This window comes from Cryptomeria japonica, chromosome 9 (genome assembly GCF_030272615.1).
Source record: "Cryptomeria japonica chromosome 9, Sugi_1.0, whole genome shotgun sequence".
NCBI classification, from domain to species: Eukaryota; Viridiplantae; Streptophyta; class Pinopsida; order Cupressales; family Cupressaceae; genus Cryptomeria; species Cryptomeria japonica.
Window position 1 is genome coordinate 354,303,079 of NC_081413.1, and position 17,102 is coordinate 354,320,180.

At 39.3% G+C, this 17,102-nt stretch overlaps 1 protein-coding gene across 3 annotated transcripts in view; it reads left to right on the forward strand.

Annotated features, from left to right (window-relative positions):
- LOC131029696 (protein SEEDLING PLASTID DEVELOPMENT 1) overlaps positions 1 to 17,102 on the forward strand; it is a 287,280-nt gene that overhangs the window by 181,007 nt on the left and 89,171 nt on the right. The window lies entirely within an intron of this gene.

Below are 17,102 nucleotides of genomic sequence, written 5' to 3' on the forward strand. Positions count from 1 at the left end.
AGACATATGAACTTTGTTCATATTTCTTGTGCCATGGTCAAACTTGCCTAGGCGTACTTTGAATTTTCCTTTCCACACTTCCTAAGGCAGACTTGGATGAGTTTAGAACATGTCTTCTTGAGGGAACTTTATACTCCTTGTGCCATCTTTCATCAAGGCGAACTTTGTCAATCCAAGGACAAGGCGGACTTTGGAGAGTGTTGGACATGTTGAAAGTTGCATATACTTGGCCATTTTTACGCCTTGGTTTCTTATTTGCTTAACCTTGAGAAAGAGTTTGTTAACTGTTTCCATGAGTTAGTTGACCCCTAGTAGGAGTTTGCCATTCGTCGAACAATTTTAGCTTGGCTATGAGGTACACTTGGAAAATTTATCAGACAATTGTGTACGAATAAGCCTAACCCTAGGTAGGAGTTTGAATAACTCTTGCCATGGATTAGTTAACCCTTGGTAGGAGTTTAACATTTGTTGGACGATTTTACTTGGACAATTCTCCTATGCCTTGGCAGACATTGATTCTGCTAAAACATCTTCCATGCTTGACATCCTTGGATGATTTTGACTGATCATTTGCCATTCCAGTTGCCTGACCTTAAGCCTTGTCGAACTTGTCTGCCATTTTTATTTCTTCAACCTGGGTGAAATTTTTAATGTGCCATTTCACTTACCTTCTTTTGACTTGGTCAATAGTGTTCATGCCATGTTCGTACCTTGCTGGTTCATTTGGACCAAAACCCTAGTCTGGATTTTCATTTTGCTTTTTGCACTTGGAGACCTTGTTTTCGAAATCTAAGAACATGGGTATTGATAAAATGGTTGATCTTTTGGAACAAAACCCTAATTAGGGTTTGCATTTTGCTTTTTACCCTTAAAGACATAATTTTCAAAATCCGAGAACATGGGTAGGAATAATTTGGCATGAGGATTGAAACCCTAATCTTGGAAAAAGCAAAAAAAAATTCAAACCCTTGCTTTTTACACTTAGAAGCATTTTTTTGAATCTAAAGACATGTGTAGGATCAAAACGACCTAAGGAACAAAACCCTAATCTCAGAAAAAAGAAAAATCTTCGAAGCCATGATTTTTACATCTAGAGGCGAGATTTTCAAATTCCGACAAAATGGGTAGTAATAAAATAGCTCAAAGAACAAAACCCAAATGTCACTTTCAAAAACGCAGAAAAAGCAAAATTTTTTAAAAATAGCAAGTTGTCAGAAATGACTCAAAGCAATTGCGATCCTCGTCCTTCGAACCTTCTAAACACTTTGACAACACTAAAATTCAATTTTGAGCATAAATTCTCAGTCTGGCTCGGAATGACCTCAAAACTCTAACTCTTATTTCTCTCAAAATGAAGATTTATTGAAAATGTAGAGCTAGGACAAAACCTAAAAAAAGCGAAAACAGGGGGTCCCCATCTGCGATGGGGCGATGTGTGAATTAGGTCACAACACTAACCTTATTTTTTATTGGTCCACATTCAAGGAGGGACATGTGCCCAAATGTTGTAATTTTCTCCTAAGTCACAAGGTTCGAATTCGAATTCGATAGCCATGAAATTTGGATGAAATTCGACAAGGGAAAAATTCGAAAAAATTTTCGGATAAAATTCACCCTCTATAATTTTGTTTATTTCTAAATATATGTATACTTCTAATAAATTATCAGAATAGCAACCCTTGTTGGAGAAAATCCGAGGGAAACAACAAGTTGCAGACACCCATTACCTAATAGATACAAAGCATATACAAAGAATACCCACAACCAGCTGAGTTGTGTTTAGAGGTGGAGAGCAGTGCTTTATAGAGGAAATTCGATTAAATTCGATTTTTTTTATAGAAGTTTGAAATTCGAACCTCATCCATGAAAATCGCCGTATCCTGTGACTTAGATTTTCTCATTAGTCGAATGGAAGTTAGTTATAACTAACCCTAATTAGGGTTTTCTCATGTAATCTTGGCCATTGATCTTGAATCAATCAGAGTCACTCATTTTAATAGGGATGACTGTATAAGAAATTACCTTCTCATTTGCAAAGGTTAATAGTTGATCATTAGTTAGTTGTAGTTAGTGAATAAAAAGTAGCAATAGAGTAGGAGGAAACTCGAAGTTGTTACCAAGAGTTGTTGGAGTTAATACATGATTTTCATTGAAGCATGGTGCATTTCTATGTGTGTTGGTTGAAAATTTTGTACACTTGGGGGAAATATACAAAATTGTGGTTTCAACCACAGCACACGAGTAAAAACTCTCGTAATTAAGGGAAGGCTCCCCCTATCTAACTAAAACTGAAATAAAGACAGGATGGGACAGCAGTCTTCCTTCTTTCTTCAAGAAAGACAATATCCTTTTCTCTTCACAGAAAATGATAGCGATTGAAAATGAACAGCAGTAACTACTTTCAAGTGAAATGAGAGAAAGGAAATGAAGTTTCCTGAAAGCGCAAAGACTTCCGTCACTTCCTTAGGGACGGGACAGCAATATCAAGCTTAAAGACTTGACTATTGGAAGTCCTATCTACCCTTTGCTATACTAAATTTTACAAGGAATAAAAGACAATAGCTCAAAGACTGGAATAATTTATTCTTTTAACACAGACAAGAACTAATGCAAGCTCAAAGACTTGCTGCTATTTCTTATCAAACAGTAATTTGTCCTCAAGAATAGACGCAAGCTCAAAGACTTGCTGCTCCTTCTAGAGATTTTCCTATTTTAATTAATCTTCTCTACTTGCAGCTCAAAGACTTCAAATCAGATTGGACTAAGCTCCTTTAGAAACACTTTGCATAGAAGAAATAAAAAGATTCAAACTCAAACATGTAGCTCAAAGACTCAAAACTTGAGTAATCCTTCTTTCTTATTCTTCAAAACCTTTAATTCACATACATAAGCTCAAAGACTTCTTGTTGTAAATTTGGCAGAGTTTTTGCTTGCTTTCCAAAACATATATATACAATGGACCTCTCAAGTATTTATAGGAGAGGAGCCTTGAGAAAAAGGTGGGAGGATCCTAACTAACTAGAGAGATTCTCTCAACCACCAAGACTCATTCAATAAATAACTGAGACTTCATTAACTAACTAAGAGTTACTCTAACTACTAAGACTTATTCCAACTACAGTCCTAATCGGACACAACTTGTAGTTGCCTTACATGTAATTACAAAAGTGCAAGTAATGTGTAACTTGCATTTTACAAAAATTACTTTTACATGCAACTTGTCAAAACAAAATTACAACTAAAGATTACAAAAGAGGGAAAATTCAGCTAAGTGTTGAAAAACACTTAAGTTGTATTTTGTGAAGACACGAATCCTTGAAATTTCCGGATGCTCGCTTGTAGTTCCTCGGGATTTGGTTCATGGGTGTTCTTAGCAACAACCATAGTCTTCACAATAGTGTTGTGACAGCGGAGGAGCGCGGAATTGTCTTTATCCAGGATAGACTGGATCTCATGCAAAAAGGCTTGGTGTTTCATCAATGTTTGAATTGAAGCTGCCGAGAATTGTTCGCTCCTCCATTCATTATGAATCCTCATCTGTAAATCAGCAAGAACTTCTTCTTCTGGAATCAACTCTCCATCCTGACTTACTATATTGCAAGAGGCCCTTTCACAATGTGAGACAATACCTCGATAGACTTCATCCCGGAATCTCTTTGCATCACTGATCTCCTCAATGAGGGATTTAAGAACAAGGGTCTTGTTTTCCATGAGTTCTTCAAATTCCAAGTACATGACCCTGGAAGAGATGATGGTGTGCTCTTGCAAAATACTCAGCTGTTGTTGGGGCATGGCACGCTAGATTGCTAGACTTTTCTCAAAACTTTCCAGATTCTTTTTGAAAGTGTCAGAAATCTGATCCAGTTTCTCCTCAATGGTTTCCAACTTAGACATTATTTGAAAAATGTCTTTTACCACTTGTACACATTGATCATGAAGCTGATCAACCCAGGAATCCAATGCTTGTAATTTCTGAGCAGCCCTTTCCACTCCACGAATCGATTCTTGGGAACCAGAAGAACCTATGGAGTTATTCCCTTCAGCAACAGGTTTTGTGATTTTATGAATGGCTGCCATGAGCTGTCGGTTTTTTTCTTCTAGCTTGTCTTTCTTTGCAAGAAGATCGTCACACCTTTGCACTAGTGAAGCAACAGAAAACTGAGCATCATGTTTAATGACCTCATGTGTTTGCTTGCCCAATTCTACCCTTGTAACCTTATAATCAGCAGCTGACATTTCATCAAGTGGTTTATCTGCAATAGGTTCCACAACTTCAGCTACTTTCATCTTGTTGCTATCAACAGTTACCCTAGAGATAGTTTTTGCCTTCTTAGCAACTTTGGATCTGAACTGTTTGAGTTGCTGGTAGTCAAAGGCATCAGGTGAGATCTCTTGCTTCTTCCTTTTCGGGGTGAAAGAACTAAGCCATGGAGGCAAAGTCATCAACTCACTTCCAGTAGCAGCTGCAGGCAAAGGAGAAGCAATTTCTTTTTGAATTACCGTGGTCACCCTGGGAGGAATATCTGTTTGAATGGCGACCACGGTTTGCTCAGTTGCCAATGGACATAAAGATTGTCTCATGAATTCTTCAAAATGAGAAGTGGAAGTATCAATTTCTGATAACTGAATGCAAGTGGGATTATCTTCAGGAACTTTCAACACACTTTCTCCTTGTCGATCAGGAGAAGGCTCGTATGCTGAAATGGGAACTGCATTCTGAGGAGACTCATCTACGAGCAAATCAGGAGCACTCCTTGTGTGACCATTGGTCCAAAGGAAGTGGAGCTTCCTCAACCCTTCGTGAAGTGTATTCAAGATCAAGTATATGCCCATCATCGATCATCCCTTGTGGGATATCCTCCAAGTTCAAGTCAACAATTTGCTCAATAGTGAGCCTGCAGTAATCCATCTTCAGAACTTCGGCTTCCGTGCGGAGATCTACCCAGATGTCTTCAATGCGATGAACATGCACAAAGGATTTCTTGATCTTCTCTTTCATACCTCTATAATCAAAATCAGCTCTAGGTTTGAACCTCTTAAGCTTGATTTCCTGCAATTCAGGCTCCATGGCCTTAGCCTTCACAGATGTGACAAGGGAGTATCGACCAATTTTCAATGGGTTTGTGCTAGAGATCCCCATTCCAACCTTGTGTCTAGTAGACTGAAAAGTATGAACAGCCATGATCTGTCTTCCGAACTCCATAAGAATTATCTTATCGGTTGGGTATCTTGGAAGCATGTATGGCTGACCATCATAGCATCCAATCCTCATATAGGTGAAGGTGGGAAATTGCAGGAATAAACACCCATACTCAGACACCTTGACCCATGCCTGATCTGATATTCTTTTGTTTCTGAGATCCACGTCAAACTGACACATGAAATATCCAAAGAATGCATCTTGGACTCTTCTGAAATGCAGTCTGCTAGGTTTCAATGGCAACTGGTCATAATATTCCCAAACTGGTATAAGCGAGCGATCACCCTTGGTAGAAAGACCTGGAAAGTGTCTAAGTGACGCTGCTAAATATACCAAATAAGAATTCATGAAGAAGGTCATAGTGGTAGGAACTGCTGCAAGTTGTTCGCACAAAGAATCGCTGATGATTTCACCCCATGAAATGTGATGCGACTGTCGTATGAACATAATGAATTGATACATCCATGGCTCAAAGACATTGGAGTGCTCAAGGCCCAACATCCTGCTGAGAAGAGTGATGGTGTCTCCTATCTCCCACTTGAAATCACAACGGTACAACTTTGCCCATCTTGAGAAGGAAGGATGTGGCTCTTGGATCCACCTATTGATGTGTCGCTTGCAATCTTTTTCCCTTTTCACATAATACTCTGCTACACTTTCTTTGGTGATTTCCATATAAACAGGTGCAGGAGGTATTTTGAAGACCTTCTCGATTGTATCCGCATCAAGACGAATTATAGCTTCACCATCATCATTTTTGATAACTTTTGACTCTTTGTCAAAATGATGGGTGCATGCAAGAACGAACTCAGGTTCTATGGCAGCCACTGGGAAAGAAGATGCATAATGGATATGGCTGTCCAACAGCCGCTGCAAGTTGTTATCCTGTGGATCTTCTACCCTGTTGATGAATTCTGCCATATCAACATGCCCTATTTCCGTGTCCCTGATGCGATCCAAAGGAGAAGAAACCTGAGAAGGTGCAACCTCATTCTGGTATTTGTCATATTTGTATTTCATTTTCTTTGGAGTTGGAGATGCCGGCAAATCTGACATTGATTGTGAATCTGGAATGCTGTGATGAAGACTTAAAAGAGTTAAGGCAACATCATAGTCAGCTGCAAATTTCATTCTTCCTTCTTCAAATAGGTAAAACTTTGATTTCTAAATGTGACGGTTTTGTGAGAGGAAGAGGGGAGATATGTAGAAATGGGAAAATCTTGACTTTGACCAATTTCGGATCTTGGGAGGATTTTCGCAAGTATACAAGTTGGAAAGGACATACATGCAATCGGGGTTTTAAAACCCGAATACAAGTACACTTGTAAATTCGAAAATGGAGAAATGGACGAAAAATGAGATTTTGACTTGCGGGAAATGATGGAAATGGAAAGTACAGATATGGGGAACATGAATGGATAGAAATGGGAATATCCGGGAAAGGCATTTTCATGAAAATGGGAAGAACTTTTCAACATGTAATCCGGTTTTTAAAACCCGAATTTGCAAGGAAGGGGTATTTCACACTTTTCAAGCTTGGAATTTTAACCAAAAATGATTAAATTCCTTAACCGTAGGGGAAGAACAAGAATTTCCAGCGAACTTGTAATCGAGATTAAAAATCCCGAATACAAGTTAAGACAGAATTTTGAGAAGAACAATGCAATTCAACAATTGCATTTCAAGGGGAAGATTTCTTTCACAAAAACCAAATTTTTTGGGGAAGAACATCACATGCCAAAAATGCAACTAATAACGAAAAATAAAGAAAACAAGAAAATAATAAAATGAAGGGAAGAAAGGAAAGAGAACATACCTTTCTTAAAAATGCAAAATGCTTCTCCAATAATGCAACAATTCTTGAAATGAAGAAGCAAAACCGGTGAAAAGGAGCAATCCGGAATGTCAAACCCTTATCACGTTTTTTGTAAAAAATGCCCCAAATATAGCAGCAATCTTAAACTTGGAGGACCAAAATGCCAATGAGAGTGTGCATCCAAGTTTATTAGAGCAAAACGCCTAAGGTAGAAGAAGAAGCAATGATGCCAAATGATTGAAAACTCTGCCAAAGGTTGAAAACGTGGCCAAAGGGAATCATGTGGCCACCATTATAAACTCCAACGGCATGATCAAATGGTGCGAAAATCCTCTCACCCTCCACGCCTAGGTAGAGAAAGGCAAAACGCTTAAGGTGACTGCAAATTTATGAAGTAAAAAGCGCCCAAAATGTGGGTTAAAAGAACCACGTTTTTGCTGATTTAGCTCCAAAAACCAATCAATATAACCTCCATTTGGCATGAAAGATGTTGATGATTGCATGAAAATAGGGTAGAAGCAAAAACGCTTTTCCTCCCTAAAAAATCTCCACAAAAAATTGCTTTGAAATCTTCAACAAATCGATTTTTCATGCAAATCTGGTTTTGGGAGACACATGACAAGTTCGAATTGCCCAAAATGAAGCAAATCGGGTTTTAGAGAGAAAATAACAAGTTTTATTTTCACTTTTTTCATTTACATGCCAAAATCGGGTTTTTAAAGACAAATAGCAAGTTTAATTTTTCACTTTTTCACTTATCAAGCCAAAATCGGGTTTTTTTGGACAAATGACAAGTTTAAAATTGTCAAAAAAGCATTTGCAAGGCAAAATCGGGTTTTTTTGAGCAAACTGCAAGTTTAAAATACTTGTAAAAGGGAAATAAAATCCCTACAACAAGTTAGAAACACTTGCACATATGTAATGGGGATTTAAAATCCCTATTACATGTGAAAACTATTAAAGTAGGGGTTTTTTGAACAAACTGCAAGTTTACTTGCAGTTGAGCCAAAAAATCCCTATTTTAACTAAAAATGACCAAAACACAATAAAAAGATAAAAACATTAGAGGGGAAACTTAAAATAAATTAGAAGTGACATATTTAAAATAAAAGTGCACATGTAATTGATCAAAAATTCCCCTACGAAGACCATAACAATGAATATCATTAAAACTTGCAGTTTGAAGAAAATTCTCCACCTGCAGTCTGGGTTTTAAAACCCGAAATTGAAGGAAAGGCATAGAAAACGAACCCAAAATTGGACGAAATTCGAAACGTAGTTCGAGAATGAACTGAGGGTTAAGCCAGTCCAAGGATTAGTCGAAATTCTACCTCGGGAAGCATGCCATAGAGTAATTTTTTTCATTTTTTCATAAAAGTTTCACCGTAGTGGTCCTTCATTTTTGGAAACAAAAATGAGGACAACAATGTGTAATTTCTACATGTTGCATGGTTTCTTGTTACTTCTTGTGTTTAGATAAAGCTCATTGATTATACTGGAGGAGTGTAATGATATGTGATGGAATTCCGATTCATACTTTTTGTGGTTTTCTGACTATAAGCTACAATGCAAAGTTAGCTTGAACCTCTTTAAGCATTGGTTCGATTGCGGATACTTCAAATGTGCCATTATAGGGTGTTTGAATGAATGTTCATAATATGAAAACCCTTTGTTATCCTTTGAAGATTGCATCAATTTTGTGTAGTTGTTCCCGCATGGTAAAGTAAAGCTTGATTGTGGATTCCATCTATTAGAGCATTATCCTTTATTGGCATTGTTCTTAGGATTAGATTAGATTTCCTAACCCTTATCTCCTTTTATCTTTATTTTCCAAGTTGAGTAAGATTCCACGTTCCAGTTGTGTTCATAAACGTAAGTCCCCTTGTGATTCCAGCAATATCACATCATACATCATTGAGTCTATCCCGAGCATTAGGTTGATTGTTCGCATTTTATATCTTGGAGTCATCTTATTTGATCATATTCATTAGCATATGAGGTTTGTTTGTCCAAAAGAGGATAGAATACTCAGGATTTTATTTTGTGTTTGAGGTGTCCTAAAAAACACATCAACAATGACCTCCCACTATTGGCTATGGAAGAAGCCAAGCATCCATCATCTCCTGTGTTTCTACCCTGGGCCATTGATGGGTTGGTGCTTGGGATAGACTAGCCTAGTCTATGCTCTTGGATCCTTTCCTTGGATCACTTGGTGTTCTCCTCACACCCTAGGGTCTCTAGGACTTCCTTTGCTTAAGGAATCCCCTGACCTTACCCAATCCACCCACCAATGAGTTGCTATGTTGCTCCTAAGGTCTCACCTACTCATGAGACTCAAAACCCCTTACTATGGCTAATAAGGGTTAAGGTTTGTTCCACACTTTCCAAGGTCTAAGCAAGGTTAAATCAGGTCTTAAACCATGTTTTACATCCCTCCATGTGCCCCCAAGAAGTTGCTACCTTCATCCTTTCTACCGATTTCACTGTTTTGTGTTTTTGCTTACAAAACAGGGCTACAATGATTAGGACCAATTAGGCCTCCTACTCGGTCCTTTAGGGCTTTCTCTCACAAACGATGCATACACAACCTAAACTCCCAAAATAGACTACCATTCAATTGGCAAGGGCTCAAGGATTTTCTAGGTTTTGGGCCTCCAAGTGGCCGTACAATGCCTTGGGCGAATTTTGGGGTTTTTAAGGGTTTTGTGGTCTGACTGGGTCACAGTGAGTGTTTTGTGTTTTAGCCACCTTGTCTGGATTGGTGGAGGCTCCTCCTTCACACCAATGATGCTTCAAACACTCCTCTACACCTCCTCCAAAGGGTGTACTTTCCTCTATCCAACCTTGCTCTACAAGACCTCTGCAACTTAACCTCTCCTAGCCGGGCACTGTTCAGTCTCGCCTAGGATTGGGTCTCTTGATGGCCTCCCTGCATTTTCAAGGGCCCTGCTTGTTTTGCAGTATGGTACAAGGTCTGCACTCTCATTCCCCATGGTTTCATGGTGGCTCCACAACGGGGAATGGAGTTATGCAACCATTTACACAATCCTGTCCAAAACTGGACAGTAAGAAGACAATTTACAAACTATTTACAAACACACTCAATCTGCAAATAAACACCTAAACTAGTTGCTTGAAATGAAAGTATTTACACCATGAAAGACATTCCACATGGTTCTGGATGTATCTCAATCCATTAACTTGCTTGGTTGCTTCATTCAAACTAACTGGTAACAGTTTTACAGTCTCAGTCTGGTCTTTTTGCTAGGGCCGTACAATGTCTGACATCCAACCCATCCAATTAGGGTTTGCAACATCTTACACCACCTATACCTCGGTCGGTGTGCCAAAATTAGGGCTCTCCACGCACAACAAGGGTCTATGACCATTTTTGGTGGAAAAGTCGCTTGACAACTTTTAAAAGTTGTCATGCAACTTTTGCATCTTTTGAGCAACTTTGCCATTGTTGCTTTTCATGACTCCTAAGCCTATTTTGGGCTATCCTAAGGACATCAACATGCCAATAAGGCCTAACACACATTCCAGGCACACTCAACCTCTCCTGCACAATAAATCACAACAAAAACGCTAAGGACCTAAAACTAGGACCTAGTCTAGCACACATGAGCTCATGGCTCTTATTCATGTACAATGGCTTCTAAAGAAGCATAACACCAACAAAACAAAGAAAGAGAAAGAGTTTGGAAGGGTGCTCCTGCACCAGCCATCCTCTTGAAGTGAATCACCTAAAGAATTCTCCCTAGCATTCGACTTGCATGAAGGCCAAAATGCGCTCCGCAACATGTTCCACTAGGGGGCCATGTCCAATATCCAATTCTCTGGCAATATCCCCCACTCTACCCATAAAGGTAGTGATACTTTGTAGTTGGTGAATCCAATGCTAGACCGTACCAACTAGGTCATGGGGATTGAGTCAACCTAGTCCTAGTATGGTCTCGTCCCAACCACCTAATGAAGGCATCTCTGCTCCACCAACAAGTGCCTGTGAGATTGGAGGTTGGGCCTCTAGCGTGGCTGTTGGTTGTGCCTACTTAGGTGACCGCCCTAGAAGTGGTCTAGGAATAAAACTTGGAGGTGGATCTAGAAGCAAAAGAGGGCCTGGAGGGGGACCTGAGAGTGATGTTGGAAGTGGGCTTGGAGGTAGATCTAGAAGTGACTACTTGCTCGACACATCTTGTATTGAGTGTGCAAAGCGAGTGCTACCACAGTAGATGCTATTTTGTCCAACACAATAGTCTCCAAGAGTAACTCAGGAGACTTCATTGGAGGTGCATCAGGTGGAACTCCCAACATCTCTATCCAAGTATCAATTGTCTCTTTAGCCTTGGTAGTGCCCTTGGCTGGCATAGAGTGACCCACTGGTGGAGCAAATGGTACATCTAGTGTTGCTACTGGCTCAATGGTGGGTGGAGGCATAGCTGGGGTTGGTAGAGGGATTGCTACCAGAGATGCTTCAACTATGTCTTCAAGGGAAAACGTCTCCACATCATCCTTGTTAGAGCTTGCCATGACGATCACGAACACTCCCTTGGCACTCTCAGTAGTAGAGGACACCTCAATGGACTCCTCGCTACTACTCTTTGAATCCTCTTATTGCCTCCGCCTCTTCCTAGCAGGCTGGGCGTGCTCAACACCACCCATTTGTAGACCTAGGTGGGCCTAGTAATATACAGTTTGGCCACAAGGGATCAAGATGGCCAACCGACTGTAGTCAACCCCATTTGTTTGCTGAGACTTGAGTACGATGGCATCTAGGAAAAGGCCAATGGCATGTTGCACCATGTATAAGGCCATATCATAGAAACGAGACCCAGACTCGGCATGGACTTAGCAAGGCTGACTCGACTCGAAACTCGGGAAAAAATCGACAGGACTTGGCAAAAACTCGCCAGGTCTCGGTGAGTCTTGGCAAGTCCTGGAACTATGGGACATATGTTGCAGACTCGAGAATTATCAAATCCATTGCGTGAGGATAGACACCCAATTGTAAACCTTCCCCAAACTAAGCACTATCATTAAAGCTATCATCTATACTACAATGTCTAAAGACTGACTTGCCACTGTGAGTTGGCTCTTGATTAGGTCCAAGACACATCTCAATTTCGCTGTAGCAATGAATTTATTCAACCCTCGACTATTGTCGTTGTGCCAAAAGCTATGTGACTCTTCCTTCATCAAGTGAATGCAGCACACATGCTTGAGGAGAGAGTCTTTTTGCTACCAGGACATCTTGCCACTTGGTTTGGCAACTAGGGCTCCTTGCAAGGGTATCCCAAATACATTGGTGAATTTAGCCAGCCAAAAAGAAACATCGACATTACACCTCTTATATGGTATGATTGATTTGTGTAAATGCCTATAGTGGTGGACCACCATTGCCTTCAGATAAGGTTCAAACTCTCGCATATTGAACAAAGGTACTTGTGTGACCTTGTCAACCTACGTGTGTATACGGGCCATCTCCAGTGGGTGTTGCTCATCTACTTCATGCCACTAGGCGTGACATTCACTTCCACTTAAAATCTCCTAGGTGAGAGTATCTGCAATAAATGTAGCGTTAGCTAACTTCCTCGAGTGGATGCAGAGCCTGATCCTCCTTCCTTTGTTTCTACCAGTCGCCATCACTATGGCAGGTGATGATAGTGGATAATGACCTTTGGCTTGGACTTTATAATATTTGCGCAGTTCATTAGGATAATTGTCGCTTCTCAACTACTGTCAAAGAGCTTGCGAGGCTTGTGCCAAGAGTGACCATACCAATTGTCCTAGAATCCCCACAAATAAATCTTGCCAAGTTTGCCCTAACAAATGATGTTGTCTAAATCTACGATGCCATACCAAAGCCAAGGGAGATTGTCATACCATTATCTAGAGAATGGTCGTACCAGTTTTCGTACCAAAGTTGGTTTTACAACAAAATGTCGTACCAAAATTTATTACAGAGGCTATACCAAGTCAAGTCGCCCAATGCACACTGATGTAGTGAAGATTTCTCGTACCATACCTTGTCATACATAGAGGTTATTAAGCGGTACAGTGTACCTGCAACAATGAAGGCTGTACGAATTGTTGGCAAATTGATCATATGTGTTGGAGAGAAACCCGTACAATATGCACCAAACATCGTACAAAAGAATGGCTTAGGTGAGCCCATATGCTACAAAGGGGAACTTGTATGACAAAAGTTAAAACAACTCGTACGAGGGAAAAGGTGTGAATGACCCGTACAATGGGTCGTACCAAGGATCATATGAAATTGCTCAACATGTCTTGTACACCATTCTGTACTAGCCGTATGGATTGAGAATTTCCTTGCTACCGTATCCTGCTTATGGTTTGGGGTCTACATGCACTTGCAATTTGGTGATGCCTATTCAAATAATTCGATATTAAACAGAGGAGACAAAGACTCCTTAAATAGAGATTACATGACGATGTTACTAAAAAGAAACAATCAGATAACTGAAGCAAAAATAGAAGCTAAAAACAGCGACAAGCTATTCTAAATCAGAGACTCTAAAAATAACTTAAGATGACAACTAAGATGACCATTATAGAAATAATATAATATTATATTAATACCCTCCCTTAATGGTCATTGTACTAATTACCCTATAGAGTCTTTTGATCACACATGAATTACTAAGTCCAAAAAAAACTTGAAACCACGATTTTGAGGAAAAATCAGCAATCCTCCAAAGAGCAACAAACACAATTTTGTCAAAAATTGCAAAAAATTTTGCAGATGAGCACTGAGCACTGTTCGCTCCAACAACTCTAAAATAGACTACAAGAGAACACGTTTGCAGATGTTCGCCCTAGCAATTCTAGGTGCAACCCAAAATAGACTACAACAAATCATGATTTTTGTGGAAAAAATTGTCAAACATTGAAAACTGGATTTTACAAATCACCGTTTTTTTAGAGAAAACAGTAAAAACCTTGAAAACACAAACACATAATTTTGAGGAAAAAATTATAAACCTGGATAACCAAAATCCCACATGAACATCACGAATTACAGACGATTTTTGAGGACAAAATTGAAAAAACCAAACACAATTTTTGAGGAGAAAAAATCAATCAAAACCCAAAACATGAAACACCACATTTTTGTTGGAAAAACATGAAAAACCCTCCCATGATTTTTTTTGGCAAAAAATCATAAAACCCTTTCAAATTTTGTTTTTTAGGGATAAAAATTATAAAAACCCAAAAAACATCTTCATTTCTGCAAAAAAAAAACCAAACATTAGAAGCCCTCGATTTTGTTTTAAATCTAGCAAAATACTCAAACCCTAGCCATAGGTGAGCCTGTGTCTGAGAAAAAAGACAAGCTATTGCGGAAAACCTGGAAATGACAATGTCAAAGAGAGAGGTAGTCCCGTTGCGTGCCATGCATAGGAGAAAATGCAGATGTACAAAATCCGCGAAACTAAAAAACGACAGCACTTCTAGAAAAAATTGTCGCTTCAACCCAGCAAATTGCTTCAGGCACAAACAAAAAACAACTCATGAAAACCTCGAACGCTCGTAGAAAGATCATGGCTCCAAAAAAACGACATGGACACAAATGGTTGTTGCACAAAAGGGTCGCGTGCAAAAGAAAAATGTGGACGAAAAAAACAGATAAAACTTAGCGCTGCCATTGTTGCGAAGAACACAAATGTGCAGATGAAAAAATCTCGCGCAGGAATCATGAGTAGAGCCACCCAAAAAAGGCGAAATCCTCAAAAAAAATCGCGAATAACAACCCTTGGCAAGTCACAAAAAACTTTTGAAAATTGAACCAATGATTCAAAAAAACCTCCAATGATTTTTTTCCCAAAAGAAAAAGAAAACAAATTTCTTGAAAAAATTCCAGATAAGAAGAGGCTACAATTTTTTTAATAAAAAATTCGCCAAATTCTGATAACCCCCATCGACTTGCTTCGATACCATGTTCAAATAATTCGATATTACACAGAGGAGATGGGGGCTCCTTAAATAGAGATTACATGACAATGTTTCTAATAAGAAACAATCAAATAACTGAAGCTAAAAATAGCGACAAGCTATTCTAAATCTAAGACTCTAAAACTAACTTAAGATGACCATTATAGAAATAATATAATATTATATTAATAATGCTATGCCGATTGAAAGGTCTGTATGGTGAAAAAAATGATTTTGTTGAATGGTAACAATTTTTGCCAACAACAATTCATATACTGCAGAGGGTTTAAGGCAACTGACTAAGAGTTAGAGGAAAATTTGTTTTTTCTTAACTTTAGTATTTTCACATTTAATTTCCTTGTCACTCTATAAGTTTTAATATTTTTCTTGACCTTTGTAATAACTTCTATATTTTTTTACTTTTCTACTATTTCCCAATTGAAACATTTTAATTAAGTGTTTCTTTTGTTGCCATTTGCCAACTTTTGTCCTTTGTAATTTTAATTTTTTCACCCTTACTAATCCCCATCAATTTTTTATTTCCATTTTTTCTCCAACTTTGATTTTTCCATCTTTTTTTAATTTTTCAAAAATTCCTCTTTTTCCTTGCACATTTACTTTTTGCTTTTTATTGCTATTAGGCTCCTCATAGTCACTCTTTCTTTTTTCTTTGTATCCCCTCCCAATGATCTCATTTTTATCTCGGAGGTGTACTACCACCAAGTATTCAGCGATCACTTATAACATTCGTTTTCATAACAAGTACCAATACATTCCAAATCAAAAAAATTGCCAAGCAAAGGTGTATGCTCGATATCTTTATAGTGTCCATCTACATATTTCTCTCCATACTGTTGATACCATGTTGCTTCCTCACCATTGATTTCTGATGGCCCTGCCAGCTTTGGGATCACTTGATAGAGTGAGTTTGATATGGGTAAGGACAAGGGTTCTCTGCCATTCTTGATGCAATATTTGATGATATCCTCTTTATTTGCATCCCGCTCACACACAAACTAGTCGTTCGCCTTCACAATTACTTTTGAGCTTGGGCCAAGCTTTCCCCAATATTCCTCCAGATCGCTCTCTACTTCAGGGTCATCCTTTGGTTCCATTTCTTTGGTGGTTTCTTCCTCCTTCCTCCGTTTCTCAGCTTCTTTGTCAATGTCATATGCTAGGTACCCTTGGCACACTCCTTCATATGGTCCTATCCATATCTAGTAGCCAGACATACGTCCCCAGAGTGCAAGTGTGTCGAAGAAAGCATTTGTTATGTATTTGTGGATTTGTGGGACCACAACTCCTTCGACGTTATTCCTTACTAACCCTTCCTCAACCAGTCGCTCTGCCTCGACCCAGTCCTCTGATGCAAATGGTTGTTTTGTTATTATGAGATCCTCCACTAATGCTTCATCCCTTCGTACTATCCATCCACCTCGAGTTGCATATCCCAATATATTGATTGCCAAGGTGGGTCCTATTCTCTCTTGATATACCTTGAGCTTGGATCTTTTTATAGGGTCTCGGATGGGTTTGTCATCCAAGGTTGTCAAATTGATTGCTTCATTCTCACCCACCTCCCTGATTTTATACGATCCCAACCAACAAACTTCAAACTTCCTAGGCCTGATCTCGTTATGATTGTCATATTTTAAAACCAACTGTCCTGGCCCGAAGTTCATCTTTCCGAGGTGTTTGTTATGCTAGAACTTCCCTCAGTGTTGCATGGTCTTGGTGGCCCATTGTGCCATTATCCTTCGTTCGTCCAACTTGTTGAGGGCGAAGAGTCGTTCCTTCAAGCTCGTCGTGTCACCAAGCTGGTTCTCCACTGCAATTCTCAGGCTCAGAATCATGTACTAAGCAAGGACCATAGCTTCTAGCCCGTACATCAATTGAAATGGCGTAGGGCTCGTTTTCACCTTATAAGTTGTACAGTAGGCCCATAGTACTGCTGGAAGTCTGTCTTCTCAATCCTCGTCCTCGACACCACATGACTTGTATATGATCGAGACGAGCACTTTGTTGACTCCGCCTGGCCGTTGGTTCTTTGGTAGTATGAGCTGGAGAGATTATAGAAAATCTTGAACTTTGTCGTCATCAGTTGAATGACATGATTGATGAAGTGCACCC